The sequence below is a fragment of the Pipistrellus kuhlii genome, unplaced genomic scaffold (genome assembly GCF_014108245.1).
Source record: "Pipistrellus kuhlii isolate mPipKuh1 unplaced genomic scaffold, mPipKuh1.p scaffold_m20_p_15, whole genome shotgun sequence".
Classification (NCBI taxonomy): Eukaryota; Metazoa; Chordata; class Mammalia; order Chiroptera; family Vespertilionidae; genus Pipistrellus; species Pipistrellus kuhlii.
Window position 1 is genome coordinate 3,122,008 of NW_023425460.1, and position 12,850 is coordinate 3,134,857.

Sequence of the window (12,850 nt, forward strand, 5' to 3'; positions counted from 1 at the left end):
CATTCAGGTGCTCCCACAACCACAGAGGCCAAAATAAAAGGTCTCCTCATCCACTCCCGCCTCTAACTGCTAAGAACTCTTCCCGCACAGACATCAGGTAGAAGGCCCAGGAGGTAAAAGAAGAGCAATCTCTGTGCTTAGGAGTGGCTTTTCCTGCCCGAGTCCGGGTGGCTAATGCTCCCAAAGGGGCCAGCGCAGCTCCCCCTCCCCAGCGGTTACCCTCCCCCCTCCAATTCTCCCTCCCTCTCTCACACCTTCAGTCACGTGAGACCTCTCTGTGCCCCACTGCACATGCCGCCACCATTCTGATGCAGTACTGGTACCACTGGGGAGATGGGGTTACAGCTGGGGGAGCTGAGGGTGCAGCCAGGGGACTGCATGCCAGTGGCTCAGTGGGAAGATTCATGTCTGAGTCTTAAGGGCTTCCATGGCGCTAAGAGACCGCTGCCTGCTGCCTGCTGCCTGCGATTCAAGAGCCCAGAGAGGGCAGAACAAAGGAACATGGCTGTGGCTCAGGCAGTGGGGGAGGTGACAGGCCAGCCTGCCAGCAAGCAGGCTTTTCTGCAGCTGAGTGCTCGAGAGGAACAGGGGACACTGAGCTGAACACTGAGGTACAAAGGAGAGTGGGGGCCTGCAAGACTTATAGCAACCCGGGCACGCGCCTGGCCCCCACCCAAGGGCGCAGCTGGGCTGGGACTGCTCAGGCAGAACCCACTCCCAGCGGCAGCGGGCAGGTGGCTGACAGGACAGACAGGGCACTCCTGCTCCTTGCCCAGCTGCTCAGAACTCTTACCCAGGGGGGTTCCAGGCACAGCGTGGGGCACCCACGACGGGGGTGGGGGAGTGTGGAGGCAGGAGAGAGATCTTAACAGAGGTACCCCAAAGAATAGCCCCCCCCCCAACGTCCAGGGGTGCAGGGGACAGTGGGAGAGGGCAGGGCCCAGCAGGGCAGCTCACCCAGCATGAGAACACATGACGGGCCCTGGGGTGGCTCAGATCCCTCCACCAAAGGACTGGGATTAAGCATAATAGACTCCTGCTGCTAGCAACAATGGCAACACTGCCCCCTCCATCGTCCCCTCCCCCAAAGGTCCACAATGGGAGGCGGCAGGAAACCGGGGCAGAGCCCATGAATAGCTCCACTGTCAGTCCCAGGCCCCACCTCCCCAGGTCAGTCCTAGCTGCCACCCCACCACAATAGAAACCTCTGTGCTGCCAAGGCCCGAGCCCACATGACAGAGCTGTGGGCATGGGAAGCGGCAGGCTTCTCACAGGGTAGCATGTGGCAGCAGCGGTGGGAGGGACAGAGCAGGGCGCAGGCCTCAGACCCAGCAGGTCAGGGTCATGCCAGCCACCTTTCTGTGAAGGGGGATACCTGCCAGCCAGCCCTAAAATCTCCCTGGTTCTTGCCTTGCCTTGTCAGATGTGGGGCAGCCAGAGCCACACAGGGAGAGATGATGGTCATCTCAGAGGCACACTGGGGCCACAGAGACGTGGAGACAGCCAGAGAACTCCCGGGACTCTCAGGAGGATCCCGGCAGATGGCTCCAACATATGCCCTCCCTCCCAGGCCTGCCTGCGTCCCTCCTCCCAGGCCTCCCTCCCTCACTCCCTCCCTCGCCCAACCCATCCCAGGAAGATAAACTCACCAGCCCTCACCCCTGGCTTCTGCCCTGAAAGGAAGCTGCCCGCTCAAAACAAAAAAAATCCATCTAATATTTACACCACGTGCCTTCTACCCAGGCTTTTACAGTCACAGGCTGGCGATCAGACCCAAAGCAGCCTGAAGCAGCCTGAAGCCATGGCGCAGAGAAAGGAGATGGGGAACCCCAGAGCAGCGGAAGGTCCAGGGAGGCCAGGGGGGGAGGCCTGACCCTCACACCAACCCCTGACATTGCTCTTCTGAAAGCTGATTCCCAGCTCCGGCCTGTTTCTCAGCCAGGGCTCCCCAGTCCTGTCCCGCCCACGTCCTGCACACTCCTGCAGCTGCTCCAGTCCACAAGATGAGAAGCACGTTCCCATCCCCATCCCCATCCCCTTCCCTCTGGCTCCGGCTGCCTCTTTACCCTCCTCTATCACAATTTTGCATGCGCAGGCAGCATGGCCCACAGGGCACGGCCACAGGCTGCAAACAGCAGGTGCTGTGAGACTGGCTGACATGAGCTGACACAGAGAGGGTGCGGTGGGAACCAGCACCCTAGCACCCACTGTGGTCCCTCCAGCTCTACGCTCCAACTGCAGCCATACAAGATCCCGCCAAAGGAAAAACTCTGGATCTATCGTTCCCCCTTTTGCACTCAAACAGTGTGTTTCTTCTCCCCTGAAGCACTCAGTGCCTGAAACCCTCAGCGCGCTATCTCCACGCCAGAGCTAGGAGCACTTCCTGCAGCTCAGCCCCAGAAACAAAACACTGGACGCAACCTCCGTGCCCATCAACAGGGGCTAAAGTGACTGCAGTTACCACAGGAGTAGCATGCCGCTCCTGAAAGGCATGGCCTAAACCGTGCGCGCTGAAACGGGCAACCCCAAGGTAAACTTCAGAAGAAAACAGTAAGTGCAGACAGCGTCGTTAGCAAACCCAAGGGAATACGCAGGAGCCACGTGCAGAGACGCATGGCTAGGCACCAGCATCTGTGACGGAGCCCCCGGGGAGCAGAACTGAGCGGTCAGGGACGAAATACGAATTTCACTGTGCATCCATGGGTTTGGCATCATGTATGCATTTTTTAAAATAAAACTGTTAACCTAAATTAACACGTAAAATCCCTACGTTTACGGCTGGAGACACCAAAACTTTCACCTGGAGCTCTCCGCAGGCAGTGTCTGGTGTCTCTCCAGGACGAGGGGGGGAGTGGGGGAGGGGTGGCGGAGGGAAAGGGAGAACCAGCCTCCAGAACAGACAGAACAGACTTACCAGCTCCAGAGAGCGAACTAGCTCCCTACCCACAACTCCTCCCCGAGTCCCAAAATAGACGTTTTCCTAGGAAGACCAAGAACAGATCCTGACAAAGGCAGAAGGGAAACCTGAAGTCGTTCCACGCGAGGACCATCTGTGCCTGATCCGCGGGGGGAGTGCAAGACTCCCAGGTTGGGGCAAAGGGCTGGGAGGGTTTGTACCCCAGGCCTCTGCAGGAACCTTCCCCAGGGCTCTCCCAGTCAGCAGGAGGCCCAGGTCCAAGGGTTCTGAGCCCAGCCCAACGGTAGCAGCTAGAGACAGCTATTTCAACAGATTTCCACACCTGGCCCAACTCCAAGAGCTGGCTAAAAACAGTTTCTCCAAAATCCCAGCTCAGAGCCCCAATCCCGTAACCAATGAAATCCGTGTACCTTCAGGAAATGGAAGCTGCAGAGTGCAGTCGTGAGAGGGGTTTTGTATTTATTCCCTACTAAGGGATGCATGTATGTTGTTGAAAGCTTCCTCTAGCTGGCGCATCAATAAATGCGCTGCGCTAGAAGCCCTGATGTACTTCCTCCAAGTGATTTTCCCTCTAAGGAACAATACAATAACCATCCCAGGCTCCCGCCCCCTTCTCTGGGCTGACAAGTCCTGCTAGAACCAGGCCCGGCCTGGCCACCAGGGCGAGGCCATGTGGGGGGCAGGGAGTGAGTACCTAGCAGAACTCCCCGGTCCGTTCCCTCCCCACCAGGCCACCAGAGCGGGCACTAAGGTCTATAACCTCAGGCTCACAGACTGCCCAGGCCACAGAGACAGAGACTGGACAGAAAGAAGGTGTGTGTTTGGCTTACCTATCTCGTAAGATGCTCTTTGATGACTGCTCAACGTCCAGCAAGTAGCCCCCAAACTAAGAAGCACAAAGGAGCTTTCGCAAGCAGAATCACACTGGCACTTGGAGCCCTCGGACTTCGGCTGCTGGGAATAAGTTCCGCCCCCATCACACACCAGGTCCACCGCAGGGCGAGGCCTCGGCAGCTCATGCACAGAATCCTACAACCCTCCGTCAGACCGAGACCAGCCCCTCCAACCGTCTTCCCACATGAAGGGACAGGGCTCCACCCCCAGTAGGCGCTGATCCTCAACAAACCAAATCCTGCCACATGTCAGGTGGCACCCGTCTTCCCACGGACAGCTGGGGCCTGCCCACCCCAGCCCTGTACTGGGAACATGCTACCTCCTCCCCCTTGCTCCCTTGGGAATGAATACCCTACCACTAACACCAGCTCTCTTATTGCCATGCCCCTCAACAACTTATCTGGGCTTACAGCATCACTGGTGTTTCACAGGAAGCAGCTAGGACAGCAGAAAATGACTGGCAGGCAGGACACCGCACAGAGCCAGCCTCTGTTACCCCCACTGTTCCTTGCGGGAGCGGAAGCCAATGGAACCTTGGGGAAATCAGGAAGGCCCCCACCCACAGCCAGCAGGCTTTCTTCGCACACCCTTTTTTCTCACAACAGGTTCCTAAAAAGCGGGCTGTTGAGACAGGAGCAGAAGACACATCAATTGTGCAGGTCTGGCCAAGTAGAGGAGGGGCAGAGAGCTGGGAGGAGCCTCAGGGGTTGGGGGAGGGGAGTGGGGGGTGAGGTTGGCTGGTGCAGGGATCACAAGGCCTCAGACAGGGGAAGGAAGAGGGGTATCCGGCCAGAAGGCCCTGCAGTGCACAGTCAGGAAGGGGGAGATCTCCCTGGGCCTCACTCAGCAAAGCAGACAATGAGTCCCTAGGGGAGGGGAGGGAGCGGGTGAGCTCCGTAAAGTTGTCAGACAGGTTTGCCCAGAATAGGCAGAGCAGGAAACACAAGGTACAGAGGCCAAGGAGGTAGGGCTGTCCAGAGTCAGGTGGCTGTGATCTGGCACCCAACAGATCTGGGAGCCAGCACTGGTGGGCACCGGGGAACCGAGGCCCCAGGCCCACGCGGATTCCTGGGTGCAGAGGGGCAGTCGCCAGCAGAGTTGGGGAGCCAAAGGACAAGGAGCCAGCAGATGCGGAAAAGGACAAAGGTTTCCAGAAACGGGGTGAGGCCCACAAAGAGGGACACACTCCCGAGGGACCAGTGTGGTGGTGATGCGCTCAAGCCAGTGGCCGAGCCCTGGACGACACTGAGGCCGGCACACCTAGCCTCCGCATGCCGAGTCTCTCCTGGACCTAACTTTGCCGAGTCTCCTGGACCTAACTTTAGCCGAGTCTCTCCTAGACCTAACCTTAGGCGGACACCTCTGAGCCCTCTGTTCTTGCTAAGTTGGTTTAGCCTAGGCCTCCCTCCTCCCTCCCTCTCCGTTCTGACCAGATTTCTCCTCTTCCTCGTGGCGTATGCCCCAGGTAATCCCTGAACCCCTGGCCTGCCTATTGGGTTGAATAGGCAAGAATCCTATTGGGTCAGTTAGCAGAGAATTATCCTCTCAGAAATCTCCATCCATTGACCCCTCCCACTCTGCTCCTTGGCTATAAATTCCCACTTTTGCTTGTTACACTTGTGGATGAGCCCAATCTCTCTCCACTACAAAACCCCATGATAGCCCTTAAACCTATCACAACAGTCCTTAATAAAGTCTGCCTTATTGTTTTACCAAGTGTCATAATAACTTTTCTTAATCATATGGAGCTCCATGTCTTCCTGGGCCCCCTCACCGGGAGTGTAAGAACCCCCGCGGCTGGGGCTGGCCTCCCCACTGAGCCTTAGGGACAAACCCTGTCCACCTGGCCACGGGGTGAGGGGCTGAAACCAGACAACCAATCACAGGCCAGCCAGACCCCAGGGAGGTCACCTGGAGAGAAACAGGGTCTCTTCCCGGCCATGGTCATTCTGTGGGCAACCAGAGCCTCTCCCTGGCACCGCGGGCGGCAGCAGTGGGGAAGGCACAGAAGGAGCAGGGTCCCAGTTGGGGGTCAAGACTCCTGCTGCCCTAGCTGGTTTGGCTCAGTGGGTAGAGCTTCGGCCTGCAGGCTGAAGGGTCCCTGGTTTGATGCCAGTCAAGGGCTCATGGCTGGGTTGCGGGCTCGATCCCTAGTGGGGAGCATGCAGGAGGCAGCTGATCAATGATTCTCTCTCATCATAGATATTTCTCTCTCTCTCTTCCTCTCTGAAATCAATAAAAATATATTTAAAAAACAAAAATCACTCCTGCTGAGGAAAGTCCCATCACGCGGCTCCGCTGTAGCAGGTGTGTGGGGCCCAGGGGTCCTCCCAGGGAGGCCCAAATCTGAGGCTAAGGTTTTCGCTTGCTTATTTCCACTTGCTGCTTCCCAATAACCCCAGGTGTCCCGAGGTGGCCTGCAGGCTTCTAATGCTGTAAGTACGGGCCCCACACTCCACACTTTGGGTCTGTGTCCTGGATATGCTGCTGCCCACTGCCCTCCCTGGCTCACCACTCAGACCCCGGGCTCCTAGTATAGATGAAAGAGATTAAGGGGACACTCATTTAATTCTGGCTGCTGTGAAGGTGTTAGGGTTAGGAACTCTTCAAAGGTGCTTTCTGGGCTCTGCAGAGAAGATGAGCACAGGCTCCACTAGCTGGCACACAGGGAAACCCAGAGGAGATTCGCCGTCTCTCTCCTCCGATTCACTCCCGCCGCCCCTTGTCCTGGCCTGCCTCTCCCCAGCCTCACTGAGACAGGAAAGCCCAAACTCCAGGGACACCGAGTCCGAGGTGACAGCAGGAACCCACCTCTCACCCAGGACCCCAGGGGCCACTTTAGAGCCAATGGCTCTCAGCCACTCAGCCAGGCTGGCAGAGCCCACGGAGGGAGGAGTCGATCCCTTCAGCTAAGCGGGAGATGGACGCCAGGCTCTCCCCGCTGCCCAGGGAGGCAGAACAGTCCTCCAGGAGCGAAGTTTTAACTCCAGCCTGCCCGGGCCCGCTGAGGCTCAGATTGCCAGGCCACTGCCTCTCGGAGGAAGACCACAGCACTGCCCAGCCGGGCCCAGCCCCAGAGTGGAGGAAGGGGGGTTCCCAGAGCAGCTGCTGGTGAGCACGCTGCAGAGAGTCCCAGTGCCAGGCCTACCCCGGGGCTCCAGCTTCTTCTCCTCAAATCTGAAGGGCATGCCTCTGCTTCACAGACCCCAAGCGAGGCAGAAAGGGCAGATTCTTCACATTTTACAGATGGGAACACCAAGTCCAGGAGGAAAGATAAATAAAAGTCAACGAGCTGAAACCGGTTTGGCTCTGCATAGAGCGTCAGCCTGCGGACTGAAAGGTCCCAGGTTTGATTCCGGTCAAGGGCATGTACCTTGGTTGTGGGCACATCCCCAGTAGGGAGTGTGCAAGAGGCAGCTGATTGATGATTCTCTCTTACCGATGTTTCTAACTCTCTATCCCTCTCTCTTCCTCTCTGTAAAAAATCAATAAAAATACAAAAAAATACGGGGGAAAAAAAAGTCAACGACTTACCTAGGTCACTCCGCTAGAAAGTAGATACAGCTCAAAAGCTGCCTCCTCACTGTCCAGCCCACAGCTGAGCAGTGCCATTCATCTTCACATGCCACTGGCCGGGGCGCGGAGCACTCCCGCTGCAGGTGCAGGTCCGTGCTGCTCCAGCACAGCCGCCCTTGCTTCATCGGGCCCCAAACTAATGGTGTAAGGGAGGAAATGGATGTGGAGACAACGAATGCCCCACCCGATTTGGGCAGAGAGGACTCTGCTTTCATGGGAGCTAAGACAAAGCAGCACACAGGTTTGCACCAAAGATTCTCAAAGCACTGCTCTGCACAGTCTCCTGGGGACTCTGATGACCAACCAAGAATGGGACCGCTGTTTAGACAGCCATCACTTCTCCCTCTATTCCCAGTGACAAAGCAGGGCCCTGAGAGAAAAGGGAATGTAAGTAAGGACACCGAGCAGCCCACAGGGCAGAGGCTTGTGGTCTCACCGTTCCACCAGGGTTTCCGGGCCCTGCTGGATGTCACCAAGCTGTGACAAAGCACAAAGCAAGGATCAGAGCGTGGCCAGCTCTTCAACACCCTGCGAAGGCGATCCAAGTGAAAAATGCCATGAACAAAGGGGTTCTACCCCCTTCTACAGGCAGAGAGCCAGCTCTGCACTCACGCCTGTTCTCCATGCAACTCCATCCTTCCTAACCTTACCAGCCCTCCTTTCCGCACCCCTAGACCTGCAAGCCCAGCCCCAGACCCGGAAGTGGAGGTGGGAGGGCAAAGCCACAAGGGGTGCCTCTACATGCTCCTGCTTCCAGGCAAGGCCCCTAGTGGCCACATACAGGTAGAGGAGCACAGGGAAACCCAAGGTCTGATGTGCCAGGGCAGGTCTGATGAAACCCAAGGCCATTAATCTCACTCCACAAGCCACCAAGGAACAGGGATCATCATCCCAGTTCACAGCTCCAGGCTAGGCGCTGAACGCCCGCTTGTTATAAATTCCTGGCCTGGGACACACCACTAGTCCTTGGGCCCACGAATGAATGAATGAATGACCCAAGGAACCTGATGCCCCTAACAACTCACATTACTTACCCAGGGCCCAGGAGCAAGCTGCTTCTGCACACTCTCTCTCGCTACCCTAACATACATTCTTGTCCACCACAGCCCTGCTGTTCAAATGTGGCACCTCAATTCATCTTTGACCTAAACAATACTTGTTGATTTACTCACGATCAATGTTCCTGATGCCACAGGAACATGTAACTCCTGGATCCTTGGGAAGAAGTCGCAGTGGAGGGCATCGTGGTAGGCAGATGGCAGCATTCCTGCTACTCACCAAAAGTTTTCAACCCTCGTGCCCTCCCAATTTTGTAGGTAAGGGAAGTGTAGCCATGACTGCTCTGGGCACTGAAATGCCACCTCTAGGTGGAAGGTTTAAGGGCTGGAATGAGATTCAGCATTCTCTCTGTCCTTCTGTCCATGTGGATAGGAATGTTTCAATTAATCCACGTGAGTCCCACAGTGAGAACATAAAGCAGATAAGCAATAGGTGTGGTGTGAGCAAGAAATAATCCTCTGCTGCTTTAAGCCCCTGAAATGTGGGGACTGAAACCACAATAAACCCTGACCTACCTAGACAGTCACAGACACGTGCCAATTCTGCGCAGCGCGCGTCTTCCCTTTCCCGAGCCCCCAGCACAGGGAGACAAAAACTCCATCACCCTTCGGCAGGGGCTCAGGGGTACCTGCTATGAGCCCAGACAGACGAGATGCTTTCAGAAGCGGGGGATATAAGGACAACCTGCACTAGACTTACTAGTTCTGAGGTGGGCCAGGCTTATTCGGTGTAGGAATCAACTTTAATCACATCTGAGAAGACAGCATTATCTAGATGAGAAGTGAAGAAACCCAGTCACACTGAGACCTTGAGCAAGTTACTCTGTGACCTCTCTGGTCTGTAAAATGGGGCATTCACATTATCTACCCTACTCTGTCTTTTCAAGGATGAGGTGAGTTAACACAAGTGAAGTTTCTGGGATGGGCCTTGGTATAAACCTCAAGAAATCCACTATTGCCGAAACCAGTTTGGCTCAGTGGATAGAGCCTCGGCCTGCGGACTGAGGAGTCCCAGGTTCGATTCCAGTCAAGAGCATGTACCTTGGTTGTAAGCATATCCCTGGTGGGGGGTGTGCAGGAGGGAGCTGACTGATGATTCTCTCTCTTCGATGTTTCTAACTCTCTATCCCTCTCTCTTCCTTTCTGTAAAAAATCAATAAAATATATTAAAAAAATAAAAATAAAAATAAAAATAAAGGAATCCACTATTACTAAATGCTAAACCTTCCAGGTAATTGCTATAAGCTTGTTTATCATCTCCATGAGATTTCAAACACAGCAGAGGTTTCCCTGGGCTGGCACAATGGCACTCTGTAGGCACTGCCAAACGGAAGTCTACCTCAGCTGAAGTTAAACAAGCAACAAGTCAAATCTCAAAACCTGGTAGCCTAGAGTTAGACCTGAGGAGATGTTCCAGAACCCAGGGCTCCCTGCCCGCCCTGCTCCCTGGCCTCCTGGGGACTTCACCACAGACATGCACAGTGGCCCCCTCCCCTCCCACAGAGAGCATGAGCTTTGTCCTCCCAAACATGGGGAGGGAGGCGCCCTCACCTGTCCTGAGAGAATGGCACCTGCACCCCCCTCCTTCCCATGACCCTTCTTCCTAGAAGCAGCCTCAAACCCCCAGAGCAGCAGAGGCCTGAACTCCTGTGGGTCTGGAAGCTGCTGCGAAGTTGAACTCGCGTTCAGATCAACACGGTGAGCACCGACTCCATGTCCAGCCCGGGCTCTACGACCACCCAGCTTCAGCCCTAACCACCCCCTCCCCCACAGTCTCAGTCATGCTTTGTTAAATAGATCAATGATCACCTCTGGTGACCCAGCGGTGGGGTTCAGAGATGTAGGGATGAACAGATCTGAAAGTGGGGACACAGTAAGAGGGAAAACCACACTGGTAGTCTGGGCTTCCGAGGCCTGTCTCCAGACCCTATGGATCCTCAGCTCGGGACAAAACTCGGTGACAGCTGGCAGAGACGCTAAAAGAGTGTGTCAGTCGATGATGGAGGAACAAGAGCTTCATTCTGAGAGTGGCGGGGCCCAGGAGGATCCCTAAAGGGAAAGGCACCCCAGAGGCTGGCTGAACGTAGAGGAGGTGCAGGTGCGGGGGTGCTGGGCGGTGCTCTGATGGCCTAGCCCCAGGTCTCTCCACAAATAGGAAAAGGTGGCCCAAGCGCTCAGCAGGCACTCAGTTCCCCTCCCTACTTTGAGGTCCAGAGGCAGGGGGAAGGCTCCTTTTGAGGACTTGGCAGACAGCTCCCCCACCCCTATCAGCCCCAGGGCAGCCCCCATCTCTGAAGGGAGAAGACCCCTAGCGAGCAGACCACAGGAGCGAGGGCACTACAGAGGCTCCAATGCAAGGCGTTCAAGGCTCTGGACAACCTGATGCCAGCAGCACCTGAGGACAGCCAGCTACCAGGCCAGCACCAGGGCAGACAACTGCTCCCCTCCACCACCCCACCCAGCCAGGCCCCTGCACACACCCAGCATGGACTGCTTCTAGCCAGAGACCAACTTCACTTCCCGGAGGTACGTGTCCCAGCGGTCCTAGAGCCAAAGTCCCTGCACACCAAAGTCCCTGCACACACACACACACACACACACACACACACACAGACACTTTCCAGCCACCCGCATCCCTGCCCTTCCGAGCCAACTCAGTAGCCAGACCCAACTCGACCGGAGCTCCAGTTAGGTCAGGAGTCGGACTTCACTCTCAGGCACAACCCGAAACGACTCACGCGAAGCAGCTGGGTCCCCACGGCGGGGTGGGGGAGTGGGGGGGCGGCCCCCCAGGTCCCCGCCACGCTCCACCCCAGGCCCCGACGGCGGGCCCGGGGTCCGAAAAGGCACCCACCCCGGGCTCGCAGCCGGGGACCCGGCAGAGCCCGAAGCGCACGGTCCAGCCCCTCCTCCCGGACCCGCACCACAGGGCCGGCGCGCACCCGTCCGGAAACGCGGAACAGGCGAGGGCGCCCGAACCCCGGCTGCCGGCGGGGGGCCCGCGGCGGCTGGCTCCGCCCGGCGCCCGAGTTCGTCGTCGCGGGGTTCGGGCCGGGCCTTCAGCCCCTCGCGGGCGATCTGGGCGAACAAAGCCAGCGCCGCCCGCGGGGCCGCCGGGGCAGGAACGAGGGAACCCCGGGGACCGAGCCGGACCTGGGGAGCAGCCCGCGTCCCCAGAGGCTCGGCCTCAGACAATGAGGGGCGCGGGGCCCGGCGCTCCGGCGGGGCGCGGCGCGCTACTCACCCGGGCGCAGCGGCGACGGCGGCGGGGCCCGGCTCGGCCGAGGAAGTTGGAGCAAGTTCGGCGGCGGCGCGGGGCGGGAGGGCGCGACTCCGGCCGGCCGAGCGCGGGGCGGGGCGCGGGGGCGGGGCCGGGGGCGCGGCGGCGGCGGGGGCGCCACTTCCCGGCCCGGCGCCGCCCCGCCCGCCCATGCCCCGCCCTCCTATCTCCCCGCCTCCTATCGCCCAGGCTCCGCCCCCTCTCGCCCCGCCCCCATCCGCCCCGGCCCCGCCCGCGCGGCGGCAGCGGTGGTGGGCCCGACCCGCCCCTTTGTGCTGCGCGGGGTGGGGCCGGGGCCGGGGGCTGCGCTGCGCACCGGGAACCGCCCCCGCAAGCGCTCCGCCGGGTGTGCTGCACGTTCCCGTTCGGGCCCCGCCTCCGGTCCGGCCCGCCCAGCGCCTAAGAAAGGCGTGATTTTGGGGGGTCCAGGGCGGCCCCATCTCGAGGAGTAGGGGGGTGACCGGGTAGAGGTGGGCGCGGAATTAGGAAGATGGCTATACTGGCAATCCTTCCGGGCCCGGGAGGCCAGGGCCGGGGCGGCAGGCTTCAGGAAAAGGGTAGTAAATTAACGTGTGTTTTTTTTTATTATTATTATTTCTTTGCGAACTGGGCAGTGAAGGCTCCCGCCGCCTTTTGGCCTTGGGCTAAAAATACCTATCTTTCTTTGGATCGCCCGCTGAGATTGGTTCCTCGCCTCCATGCCTACGTGCTGGCTGCGAGGATTCTTGAGGCAGGAGGTCGGGAAGCTGGAGGAACCGTCTGGAGGTAGCGTGTTCACCCTGCTGGCTGGGTTCTGGTCCTAGTCCACCTGTAAGATGAGGCACAAGGTCACCACTGATTCTTAAACTGTCAGGGGGAGGAGGGAGAGGTGGTTTGCTCTGTTGGGCAACAGAAAATGTAGGTCTATTAAAACCGGGCCAAGAAACTGGTTGCACTACATTCTATCCAACCATCAGGTTAAGTAAGTCAATGTAGAGAGCCTATCTTGAAACAAAGACTATTTAATCCATTGCCAGGTTTTTTTTGTGTGTGTGTTTATTATTACTAGAGGCCAATGCATGAAATTCCTGCAAGAGTAGGCCTTCCTTCCCACCCCCACCCCCCTACCCCCAACCCACTGCGGGC

At 57.9% G+C, this 12,850-nt stretch overlaps 1 protein-coding gene across 2 annotated transcripts in view; it reads right to left on the reverse strand.

The window, feature by feature from the left end:
- Positions 1-11,820, reverse strand: part of TSPAN14 (tetraspanin 14) — a 54,926-nt gene extending 43,106 nt beyond the window's left edge. For both annotated transcript variants that reach the window (XM_036438051.2, XM_036438050.2), the window contains exon 1: positions 11,690-11,820. The gene's annotated coding sequence lies outside the window, so the exon portion shown is untranslated. The remainder of the gene's footprint in view (positions 1-11,689) is intronic.
- Positions 11,821-12,850: the final 1,030 nt, after the last annotated feature.